We start from the raw sequence: 12915 nt of genomic DNA on the forward strand, positions 1-12915 counted from the left end.
AAAGGCCAACATGCTCATAGAAATGCAGAGTAAAGGACAGGTTTGGAATGTTTAAGTTAAATAAAAGGATTCCATTGGAATTTGGACCAGAGACTATGTGTGTTATGCTCTGGTAGAAAATTGGTCTATATTTTTCTCATTTCCACATTTGTCCTGAGACTTTGCATGAAATAGGTTAAGGCCAGCAGATTAATTGATCTCATGGAAATGTACAGGAATCTTAATATTGAGGCTGTGCATCAGTGGTGCTGGTGGAGTTCAGCCAAACTCACTGTGAGAATCACAACCAAAAGTGAATAATGTGAAATTTTTTCTGGCAGCCAGAAAAGAAGTGTATATAAAGTTGGCACCTGAAAAGTTTTGGGCAGAGAGAGCTTAGCTGTTGAAAAGATTAGAATTTTCAAAAGCCAACCACTTTGCATCAGGACAATAGAATAGATGCTTTGAGAGAAAGTCAGGAATAAGCAAGACCCTAACCTTCACAGGCTCAATGTTGTGGAAGAGTAAACCTGAACTCCTTTGAAAGACTTTGCTTTGAGAGGAAAGCCTCTGTGACCTCTGCTTGAGAAGGGCCATTTTGGAAATTGGCTATGTGGGATTCATTTCATAGTGCTCAGCCAGCTGTGCACCCAGAGGTCTCTGCCACCATGATCTAGGCCCAGCTGCTCTATGAGATGGCAGCAGATCTTAATATCATACACATGATGATTGTTGGACAGGTATGCAGAATGGAAGAATTGTAGAGTCAGAGGCTTCCAACTAGAGTTCAGAAAAAAGGCTCAAGAAGTCAGTCAGTGTGCACCTGAGGACATTGTGTAAAGCTGTGAAAGAGAAATCAAAAGTGTAGGGAAGATTTCAGAAAGTTGGATAGGCCAGGAACGTAGAATGTCTGCTGAAAAAATCCAGAAGGAGTGAGCAAAGTTCAAATGAGAAGAGATAAGGGTGTAGCAGGCAATGTTAGGACTGCTTAAATAATTAATTTGGAGTTCACATCTCCCACAAATTGTCCTAGGTGTTGGACAATGAAATAGAGTATTTAGTTTTGCCTTATGTAAATTTGGTTGCTCTCTCTCTCTCTCTCTCTCTCTCTCTCTCTCTCTCTCTCTCCACCCCCGTCTCTCTTCCTCTGTGCCCCTCTCTTTCATTCTTCCTCTCTGTCTCTCTATACTCTCTCTGTCTCTGTCTGTCTGTCTGCCTCAGTCTCTCCATTATTCCTTTCTATTCACCAGTATGTGTCTTTTGGAATGGAACTGTTTATGCTACATCATTGCATTTAAGCAGTGTTTAACTTTTTTTTCTGGAGAGGGTAATTCCTTTTTTAAACACGTGATTGCATACCTAATGATTACCATTATTTTAGGGAGTTGGTTTATGTAGATAATATATTTTCCATCTTTCTTATTTCTTTCCTTCTCCCTTCCCCTCTTTCTGTATCTATCTCCTCTTCTCATTTGCGAAAGACCTACATCCTTGGTCGCTATTGCCTGTCTTTTATTTTTCTCTTTAAATTATTTATACCTTGGTTTTATCATATAAGAGAAGCTACAAGTTAATTAAGCTTGTGTATGATTTATTTTAATTAATATGGTGGTCCAAGTACATTAATTTTCTTAGAAATAAATCCTACTTTGTAACAGTTTAGTACTTCATTTTTTTTTTAAATGCTACATTTTCCTTATCCACTCATCCAAAGATGGATATTTAACTCATTTGCAAAATTTAGCTTTTAAAATTTGTGCTGCTATAAACATGTGTATGAATATATCCCTGTGGTATCATATTCTTTCACTTCTTTGGGAAGATAACTGGAAGAGGAATACTTGGGTTGAATGGAATTTCTATTTTTAATTGTTTCAAGAATCTCTATTTTGATTTCCACAGTGGTGCTGGAATATTATATTCCTGCACCGGTGTGGAAGAGTGACTTTTTCCATGCAACATTTTTACTATTTTTATTATTTAATTTTTGATGGTGGCCATTCTTTCTGGTTAAAATGGAATCATGATATTCTTTTATTTTAATTTTTCAGGTATCAAGAGATGTTGAATATTTTTTTTTCATTTCTTTATCTTCCATTTGTGCTTCATCTTCTGGGGGGTGTCTATTTCCATTGCCATTTTTCATCCAATTGCTGGTCAGGACTAGTGGGGAAAATTTTTCTCCATTTTGTAGATTATCTCTTAGCTATTTACTTTGCTATGCAGATTTTTAATTTGACATAATCCCACTTGTTTTTATTGTTATTTCTTTGTACCTGTTCTGTTGAGAAAGTCTTTATCTGTGGCTATGTTTTAAAGAGTTTCACTTATTTTATCTTCCAGCAGACTACATAATAATACACATGGGTCTAGATTCAATCTTCTCTGTATGTGTAAATAGCTTTTTTTCTAGCACAGTTTGGTAAAGTGGCTACCTTTTGTCCGGTGTCTGCTTTCTACTCTTTCTAAAAGATTAGATGGGCAAACATGCTAGGTTCTATTTCTGAATCATCGGTTCTGTTTCATTGATCTGTTTCATTCTCTTTTGCCCATATATAGGTATTATAATCTTCTAAAGATAGAGAGGAAGAGAGGGATAAAACATGATAATGAGAGAAGAAAAATGAGTATTGAAGAAAATATTTAAAAAACAAATATGAAAGAAAAAAAGAATAGCTTGAAAAAGAAAATTTAAAATATAGGATAATAAAAATAACCAATAACTAAAACTAAACCAACCAACAAAACAAACAAACAGCCAAACAAGCACAAAGCCCTGATGCAGGTGGTTTAGCATAAAACCAGCTTCCTTCATTCTGCAGTCAGAGTCTGATTACATACACCCAAGCTGGTTTTCCCACTGTGGTCTGCTTCATGCCTTGAAATCTGCAGATCCAATGATTCTCCAGGCCCACCTGTTGGCTGTGATCCTTGAGTCAGACTTTCTGCAGACCTTTGTCTTTGTCCAAAGATCAAAACACCTTTGTTAACTGGGAAGAAGAGGATATAGTATAGTCTTCCGAACTCCTGGTCCTCTTCTGCCAGGAACCTCCCACCCTTCTCACTGCAGGGAAAGTTCTGCAAATTTCTCTGCGTTTTCTATCCACAGGCCTTTTGTTTAGTGTACACTGGTAACCCTGTGCTCTGGGCTCTACTCTGTCTTCCTACCCATGCCCCTCCCCAATCAACCTTCCAAGAACTCCACTCTCCAACCCACAGAACTTGGCAGAGGCCCCATTTTCACCCGAGGTCCTCTCTTGTCAGTGCAGCATCATGGTGAGTGGACCTGGTTTGCCACTGCCTCAGATCTCCCTGACTTTTGGGAAAACAATAGCAGAATATTTACTGGCTTTGCTGAATCGCTTTGCTCTCCTGTGTCTCTCAGGATTCAGTCTGTGAGTCCCCACTGGCAAGTTCTATGGCTTCTCTTTTCCAAGATACTGCTCCAGATGCTCAGTGGCCCTGGGATGGGGGCATGGAGCTCTTCTTCTTGGTGTAGGATGGTGGGTGGCAGGCCAGGGGTCATACAGTCACAGCTTTTCCCCTTGTTTGAGAGATAAGGAAGGCACCTACTCTGGTATGGCTCTGTTAAACCTCCTTTCTCTCCTGTGTCTTCTGGGATACAGTCCTTGAGCCCTTGCTAGCTAATGCTGCATTGCGTATAGGTCATGGTGTTCAGCTCCACTCTGCTAAGTATGCAGGCTTTCCCGTTCTGTTATCAAATTGTGGGCACTTGGTAGGATGCCACAGGGATGCACAAATCCCCACTGTGTGAGAGGATATTGAGGGAGAGGGATTGCCAGTTTTAGTATTCCTGGCTCTCCTTTTCTCCCCTCAGTTTCACCAGTTTCAGTCTGTGGTTTCCCTGGGGCCCTACTTACAGTTATCTCCCATGCTAGGTTTCTTCTTTCAAGTAAGAGCAAGAGTACGTAGGGATGCTATCCCCAAGAATATGGTCTCTTCAGCATTGGCTTCTTCTCTCAGGAAGTTAGCATGGCTAACAGGATGGAGTGTTTGCTGAAAGGTGTATGAGGAACTGCAGGAGCTGCGGACTAGTGGTGACTCCACTTCTTTGCTCAACCACCCTGTTGTTTGGTTCACTTCAGTGGATTTCACCTTCCTGGTGTGTTTGCCTCCTCCATTTCAGAATAACTGTACTGTCTAGTGATTCTCTGAACTGCTTTCTTGCATATCCATCTCTATTAGGCCTTGTTAGCATCCTCTCTTTTTGAGGTTTACAAGGACTCATAGGTAAGAGTTTGCCTTGAGTCTGTGAAGAGACTTTGGATTTGGACTTTTAAGAGGTCCCAGTACTGTGAAGACTAGTGATACTTAGAGATGGACTGAATGAGTTTTGCATAAAGAAATGAGCATGAGATGTTGGAGGCTCAGGGGCAAATATATTATGGTTTACAACAGGAATGTTTCCTATGTCTCAGCACTCAAAGGAGGACTTTTGGAATGTGATTGGATCATGGAGGCACTGTGCTCATTAGTGGATTGGCACACTGGGGAACAGATGGCTGAATTTGCTCTTGGGAGGTGGGTCCTTCTCAGAGAGGACAGTTCACTGGGAGTGTGACCTAGAAGTGTGTATCTCCCTTCCTGGTTCCGCCATTTTCTCTCTACTTCCTGGTTACCATGATGAGAACAGCTTTTTCCCTGCTATGACCTGCAGCCATCCTCTTTTGGCCTGAATCCAGCTTACCATGGACTGAAAATGTAAGTCAAAATAAACCTCCAGTTCTTTATGTTGTGAGTACCGGATATTTTGTTCCAATGATGAAAAAGAGACTTACACACTCAGTATGCAAAGTTAGTATGGTGCTGGGATTGAACCATATACTGTACTCATGCATCTTGATTTGACAAGTGAGTTATTTTGTGTGAGTGTGTGTGTGTGGGTTCTTTTACTTTATCTTTATTTAGAGTGAACCCATCTCAAGAAAGTAGCTTCGAGTCAGAAAACCGTAAGATCTTTATGAGTCTAATGTTCAGTTTCAATAAGATGCCAGTAGCAAGCCAACAGATACTTTATAAAGAGCTTTTTTTAGCTGTGTCAAGGAAAGAATATGTACAAAAATGCATGGGATATCCACATGAACAAACTGCCTGCCTCTCATAGATGCTTCAATCAGCATTGTAGGTCAAAGTTGGCCTGAGAATTGTACATGGGGGACCAAAGTTTAAACCATTCTACTAATGGCAAGTCAGCTTCCAATGCAATCTTTTGATTCAGGCACCAAAGGAAAAGCCTGCTTTCAAGTTAACCAATACAACAGACTTATTTAAGTGACCTAGTGAGACACATACAACATTTGCCATTAAATATTGTATAAGAAGCTAAGCCTCCTGTTTAGTAATGGAGGGTCAGTGTCACAATAATAGACTTGTGACATATCCTCTGCACCCCTTTAAATACTGTACTTGATTAGAAGAACTGTGAATTTTATCAGGGTAGACCAGTCACTTCTTTTGATGGAGCTGCGACTGTACTGTAGTCATAACTGAGATTGAGTCTTCTGAATTGTTAAACAAGTGGAACTCATCTGTACTTTTTTGTGCCTCATTTTAAAACTTTAATAGTGGTACAAGATGGGCCAGTTTATTTCTGTAACACGTTGCAGATAATCAACATTTTCATTGTCAAATGAATGTGAATAGGTCTTGGTACTCAAATGCTAGTGAAATAGGAAAAAAACAAATAGAAACATCCAGAATAGCACATCACGTGTCATGAGTGTCCACCCTGTACATAATTGTGGCCCATTGTTTAGAAAAACTACGGCCACCTGAGCTGAAGTGGAAGTCAGTCCATGATGCTCCACTATGAATCTCTGTCTCTTGCCAAGGTTCAATGGCCATTCACGGCTGCTGTACTGAGCAGTCCACTGCTTATTATTCCTGCTGCCTTCAATTTTTTAATAGGACTGCAACTTTCTTCTTTCAGAATTCTCACTTGATTTTACCAGATCACATGGGAGCAACACTGGATGCCTTTCCATAGGCAGCAGTCTCTGAATGAAGCAACCTCCTTGATACTGTAGGAACAGATGGAGTATACAAAATATACGTACTTTTGTGAACTACACATTTTCACAATGATAGCTCACTGATTCGGTGCAAAGTCACTTAAGGGATGTGTGTGTGTGTGTGTGTGTGTGTGTGTGTGTATGCGTGCATGCGTGATTGCACCTGTACATGCATGTCTTCCCATGAAAGAATATAGGCAGAGAAGCTTAACCATCCTCCACAGGTAAGTAGTGAGTAACCAGGAGGGAAGCAGACTCTGTGTGGCACTAATGATCAGGGATGCTTTTCTTACCTGTTGCCTCAGCAACAGCCCTGTCTCTTCTTCTGAATCTCTGATGGCTTCTGCTGGTGTCATCTCATGACTCATTTTGATCTCTGATGCTTGCTGTAACTCACTGTGCATATAGTTCCGTATTAGTCAAAGATCAAGGGCTCCTCAACCCGGAGTGGGAATTGCTGACTCATTGTCACGATAACTTTTCTTCTTCCTCCTATCCAGAGGACAGTGAGCACCATCAAAGCATCAGCCTGCGGGCTCATTTCAATCTGACCTGCTCTGCTTGCCCGCCTACGCCTTCATTCACAGCGGAGAGCCATTATTTCAGTTCAGTGCTGTGGATGGAGAAAAAAGTTGATTTGGTGTCTACTCTTCAGGTACACGTCATGAGGAAAGCCCTATTGAAACAGACACTTACTCAGGCTTGAGGCTCACAGCTGCAGATACCTAGAGCGATTTTTACTGCCTCTGGACACATTTCAAAACCCATGGGTCTTATTGATGGATTGAATGTGAAGTGTAAGAGCAAATATGGAGTGAAAAATAACTCAAAGCTTTAAAATAAACTCTGCTGTAATGTGGGGATGGAGGTGATTTTCAAAAGTTGGAAAATATTATAACATAATTCATGTACAATTGATCTAAGATTGAACATTTTTAGATTTTTTTCTTAGTTGTTGCTTGTTGTTTCCCCAGATTTATTAAGGTATATTCAACAGGAACAACATCAACAAAAAGCACTACATTCATAGAGTGTAAATCTAACATTCACTGTCATTTTATTATGAAGAATTTGTAAGTTAATGGCCATACAGATTTAGGATTCTTAAAATTATAAGTATCAAAACCATGTAAACTTTTGAAAATTTAAGAGTGAAAATAAAATTTTTAGCCAAACCCTTCATTTTATAAAGAAGTAATATGTACTGAAAAATTGTAAATTGAATTTAAATTATAATAGATCTCCTTTATAGTTTTCTAGAAAAATTTTGCATGCTGCCTATATATAAAGAAATATATTTAAAAATATTGTAATATATTGATGATATCACTTAAAGTCCAAGCATAATTCATTTTAAAATAGTTCTAAATGTTTCAGTTTTGATAGTATTCTAGAAGTATCTTCCTGGATCTTATTTTAAAAGAAAACAATTCTTTCCCAAGGGAAGTATGTTAAAATATTTTCAAGTAAGTTATAGCTTGCTTTAGAGAAGCATTAAGGAATGTACTACGTGGATTTTGCTTTGAGATCTACCTAAAACATATAATGAAGAAAACATTTAAGGGGCTGGGGATTTAGCTCAGCGGCAAAAGCGCCTGCCTGGCAAGCACAAGGTCGTGATTTCGGTTCCCGGTACCGGAGGAAAAAAAAAAAACAAAAAAAAAAAGCGCCTGCCTGGCAAGCACAAGGTCGTGAGTTCAGTTCCTGGTACCGGAGAAAAACCAAAAAAAAAAAAAAAAAAAATTCCCTCAAGAAAACATTTAGTATTCAGTCTGTACATTAAATGATACATGCAAACAAATGACATTAATTTGCGTTGCTGATTTTTCAAAACACTAAAATTTTTGTAGATTTTTCTTACTATTTGACATTTTTCTACCTGTGTTTAATATATCAATAACTTTTTAGGGCAAAGTATCGTGTGAAACGCACATTTTATAGATGTAGAAGCTGAAATTTTGAGAGGTTCACAAGTATGCAAAAACTCATACTGCTTAATACATGGAATAGTCAAGATGGAAAGTTAGGCCTTATGGCTTTGTTCTAAGTGTTATGCAGCACAACACCAGAAATTATCACTGCACCTTATTTAATGTCAACTACTCTGAAAATCTAGTATTAGTTGTTACCAAAAACTAATATTTAGATAATCAACTATGGCCAAATTTCTACTTTATCTAAAGATATTATTTTATTACACACATATGCACATTCAGAACACACTTTATATTATTATCATTTTTTAAACTTTAAAGCTAACAGAAAACAATAAAATAATACAGAATTTCAAAACAAGATAGGAAATTAACAATGGTTACTTATTCTTTTAATTTTTTTTTTGTTCTGTTTTGTTTTTTGGTTTTTCTCCGGTACCAGGAACCGAACTCATGACCTTGTGCTTGCCAGGCAGGCTCTTTGCTGCTGAGCTAAATCCCCAGCCCTATTCTTTTAATTTTAAAAATTAAAGAAACTAATAAAACAATGAAGAAAATATCAAAACAACATAAAAACAACAAAAAATGATACATGATCTCAAAACAAAATGATAGGAATTAGCAACGATTGCTACATTAGGTACTGTTATCCTCAACGAATTTGCTCAATCCACCAGACATAAGAATGTAAGATTGATCCAACAAATTAAAGACACTAACAAGTGGTAATGAAAAACTTAACATTATGGTTTTTCAAAATGAAAGCAAAATTTATATGTACATATAAGAATAGCTGGAATGGGTGTATTGCTGATGTGTGTGGTTTATTGAAAGGAACAGTCAATATTTAATTTTTTTTTTTCTTGACCAGATGTGCATGCTTGAATTTGGTAATCAGATTGACTGATCTAAAAACAACAATATGGAGTATATGAACCATTGAACTCCTACAATCTTGTACGGTGAAGCTCTGCAACAATGGTTATTATATTAAGTATTATTATCTTCAAAGTAGTTGCTCAGATAACTGGATATAGGAATGTAAGATATTGATACATTTTGAAATAAAAAATCAGAATTTAAAGCTTCATATCATTAAGGGCTTCTGTATATCATTTCTTACTTGACATCGAATAAGAATGGAATAATTCAGCACTTGAGAGGCTGAGGCAGGAAGCCTGCTGCGAGTTCAAGGTCAGCCTGAGCTACATAATGAGTTCAAGACCAGCCTGAACTACATAGCAAGACACTGTCTCAAAAATACATAAAACAAGCAAATAAAATAATGGAATAATTAAACCTCTGAAATCACTTAAAGCCTTTAAATTTAATTATAGAAGTTGTTTCTAAGAGAAAAATAAATTTCAGTATGTACTCCTAGTATTTTTGATATAGGGGAAGAAAATGACAACCTAGATGATATCTGGGACGAGTTTTTGTTCAAAAACCAAAGAATGAATTTAGGAACAATGGAAGTAAAGAGCGAAATATATTTACTGAGGGAAAGAAAGCTTCTGTCCAAGAGAGAGACATAGGGGGTCCCTGAGTGGGTTGCCAAGGAACCTAATTTTCTAGGGATTTTTATAGAGCAAAACCACGAAGTGAGGTGGGTCCAAAGTGGGAAACGTGGGAAACTGCAAGATGGGCATGAGGTGGGACAAAACTAGGTCAGTCAAAAAGATTACAAGTGTAATTACTCAGGTAAACTTTATTAAATCTGGGTCAAACGGGAAAGCGAGTCTTGTAACAAACAGGCATGAACACAGAACAGGGGCTTTTCCTGTAGGGAGTTGGGTTAGTAACTCCCTCTGCTTTTTCAAGGTGTTTGATACCTATTTAGAATATCAGTCCCTGGTGTCCATCCCTAGGGAGGTGTGTGAGTGCCTTTGTTTTATCTTTTGTCTTCAAGTCTGGCCCATAGCGGGAGTGCCTGTCTGTCCCTCAGTTGCAAAGATTCTTGTTTTCCATACTGGCTTCTTCCAGGCCTGGCCCTGTGTGACTGCCTATGCTATTTCTACCTAACTCAGCTGCCTACAACATTTTGCCTGAAATCAGTCAGGTAAGCAAAATCAAACATTTACATCAACCATATAGTGTGTAAAACTCCTTGGTAATTTACGCTTAGATTTAAAAATTGTTATTAAAATAACAAAACAATAAAGATAAAAATGAACAGTATTTCAGTCACAAAATTATTGAGAAGCACAAAGAAAGACAGGATATTTGGAAAATATATAACTCCAAAATAGTGTTTCCTTATTTGCACAAAATAAAATAACTGAATATATACATATACCCAAAATATATCCAAAAGGTAGGAAAATGTACATATGTGCATATATATGCAGATGCATATTAAAAATATACGTAGATAATAAATACTAAAATAAAATCTCCATGTATTCTACCGATTGAAAACTATTCTTCTCTAGAAAATATTCAGAATTTATAACAATGTCTCTAAAATTGCAGCACTTTCTTCATATATATTCAAGAACTGTCTAGAGTTCAATACTTTCACATGACCCAAGAAAGAAGTGAGGGTAATAAAAGTGGAAACTCATTGAGTTTTAAAGGGTGATGACCATGGAAATAGAACTGCAGTGTTTCAAATTGACAGGCTGGTGTAAATCTGTGCTACTAAGCTCTGGATATAGACCTGTCATGGGTAAATCTGTGCAGCTGGAGAGAATACCTAGCAGTAGTTACATCAAAAAAAAAAAAGTTGTGAACAAAAAAAAAATTCCTGTTCAGTTACAGTAAGAATTCTTACCTTTGTTCTTAAATTATTAAAGAAAGGCAATCACTTGATTTTATTAAAATTTCTGTGAGTGTCTAATCACATGTTTCACATAGCTATTTATTTGCTGTTCATTATTTTGGTTCATATCTAAGGTAACTTTGTGTTATGTGTATTTCAGGTACAAAGACATTTCTTGGACAGCATTTCCTGAAAAAAATATTTTAAAAGTAAGTTTGAATCCTGTATTTTTAAAAATGCTTTTCTTCACAACTGTAAAGTCAACTGCTAACATATAGAAAAATAAAGTGTTTTGCTTCTTCATGGACTCATTGTCAAATTATTTAATTTTATTAAAATCTGACATTGTAAATCTGTGTCTTTGCTGAAACATGAAAAATATATCTACTTCAGTGCTTTGGACTGAGCAGCAAAACTATGAAGTAAAATGAGTAGAGTATATTATAAAAAAGTAACATTTGGAAAATACTGTTTACATGGAATTAGTTTGTAATAAATTATTTATAAAAACAAAGGTTATGTATTTGATTTTAATTTTTATGAAATAGTATGAGTTTCTTGTTGCCACTGGAATAAATAATGGCAAACTTAGTGATTCAATGTAATGTCTGAGGGTTCTGAAGGGAGAAGTCCTACTAGGGTTTCACTGGTCTGAAACTAAAGGCTCTCCAAAGAGGAAAGAGATAAATTCATCCGGTTGACTTTTTCAGCTTCTAAAGCTGCACGCCTTGCCTTCCTGGTTCATGGTCATTTCCTACACCTTCAAAGGCAGTGGCAGGGCACCTGCAGATTTTTCTGTTTCTGCCTTCACAATGCTTCCTGATAAGGAGATGCTTCTGGGTTAAAGATATGCTAAATACAGGAACCTAATAACCTCAGTGGCTGTAAACATCATGTGTTATACACATGGGGTAAGATTAACAGTATCAATAAGAACAAATGTGAAGACAGGGGATTTAGAGGAGGAGAGAGGAAGACAGGAAGAAGGAGGATTAAAAATTTTAAAAACTCAATCTGAATTATATACGTGTACCCACTCCCCAAGATGACCGTAAACTGTATGTGTTGCAAAAATGTACTAACAGGGAATAAAATAAAAGGGGAATGTTGTGATTTCCTAGCACAACTGGGAAATCTTCCCATCTCAAGATCTTAACTTGACCTCATCTGCATCGTCCCTTCCATCATATAAGGCATTCAAAGTTCTGGGAATTAAACCATACATGTATTGCAAGTGTGGGTTGTCAGTTTTCAGCCTAGCATACAGTGTTAGACATAAATTATACATGATTAGATGTGATTCTAGTGTAGTTTATTTCTAACTTAGTAGCTGTAGATATCTAAATTATTTGAAATACCAAATGACATTTTCTTATAAATTACATAATAATAATATTAATGTATCAGATTTGTTTTTATTTTCAAAAAGCTATTTTCATTCTTTTTTATGTATTTTGATAAAATATTTTATTCAAAACACCATAAAAATTGGCACCGTAATAAAGACCATATAAAAGAAAAGAAATTATATAAATTTATTTTTACATTATGATCATCTTTATATGTAAAAAATAGATGAAAACATGAAAAATAGAAATACATTTCCTAACAGATAGCCTTTGAATACACTACTAGAAAGTCATTTCTAACGGCAGGCATGCTTGCAACCCTAACAACTTGCGGGGGCCAAACAGCAGTGTTATAGGCAGCTGAGTTAGAGAGAAATGTTATAGGCAGTCAGACAGGGCCAGGCCCTGGAAGGAGCCAGTGCAGAAGATGGGATACCTTGCAAATGGAGACATAGGTACTTTTGGGCCAGATCTCAAGATAAAAGGTGCAACAGATGTCTCCACATACTTCCCTAGGGGTGGACATCAGGGATTGATATTCTAAATAGTTAACTATCACCTTGAAAAAACAAGGAAGAGTCACTAAGGCAACCCCTTGCAGGAAAAGCCCCTGTTCTGTATTCATGCCCTCTTGCTACGTGATTCATTTCCCCCTTTGATCCTGATTTAATCAGTGTTACCTGAACAATTATACTTGTAATCTTATTGGCTGACCAAAGCTTTGTCTCACCTCATGCCCACCTTGCGATTTCCCATTTTTTCCTCAACTTGGACCCATGTGACCTTGTGGTTTTGCTCTATAAAATCTCTAGGAAAGACAGGATCCTTCACAAACCACTAGGGACCCCTTCTGTCCCACT

At 37.2% G+C, this 12915-nt stretch overlaps 1 long non-coding RNA gene across 1 annotated transcript in view; it reads left to right on the forward strand.

Moving 5' to 3' along the window:
* Positions 1 to 10916, forward strand: part of LOC102028711 — a 33649-nt gene extending 22733 nt beyond the window's left edge. The window contains exons 2-5 of the long non-coding RNA XR_259332.2: positions 6512 to 6666; positions 8817 to 8926; positions 9855 to 10004; positions 10867 to 10916. This is a non-coding gene — a long non-coding RNA (uncharacterized LOC102028711). The remainder of the gene's footprint in view (positions 1 to 6511; positions 6667 to 8816; positions 8927 to 9854; positions 10005 to 10866) is intronic.
* The last annotated feature ends 1999 nt before the right edge of the window (positions 10917 to 12915 follow it).

Source organism: Chinchilla lanigera, unplaced genomic scaffold, assembly GCF_000276665.1.
Source record: "Chinchilla lanigera isolate Chin_1 unplaced genomic scaffold, ChiLan1.0 scaffold00003, whole genome shotgun sequence".
Taxonomy (NCBI): domain Eukaryota; kingdom Metazoa; phylum Chordata; class Mammalia; order Rodentia; family Chinchillidae; genus Chinchilla; species Chinchilla lanigera.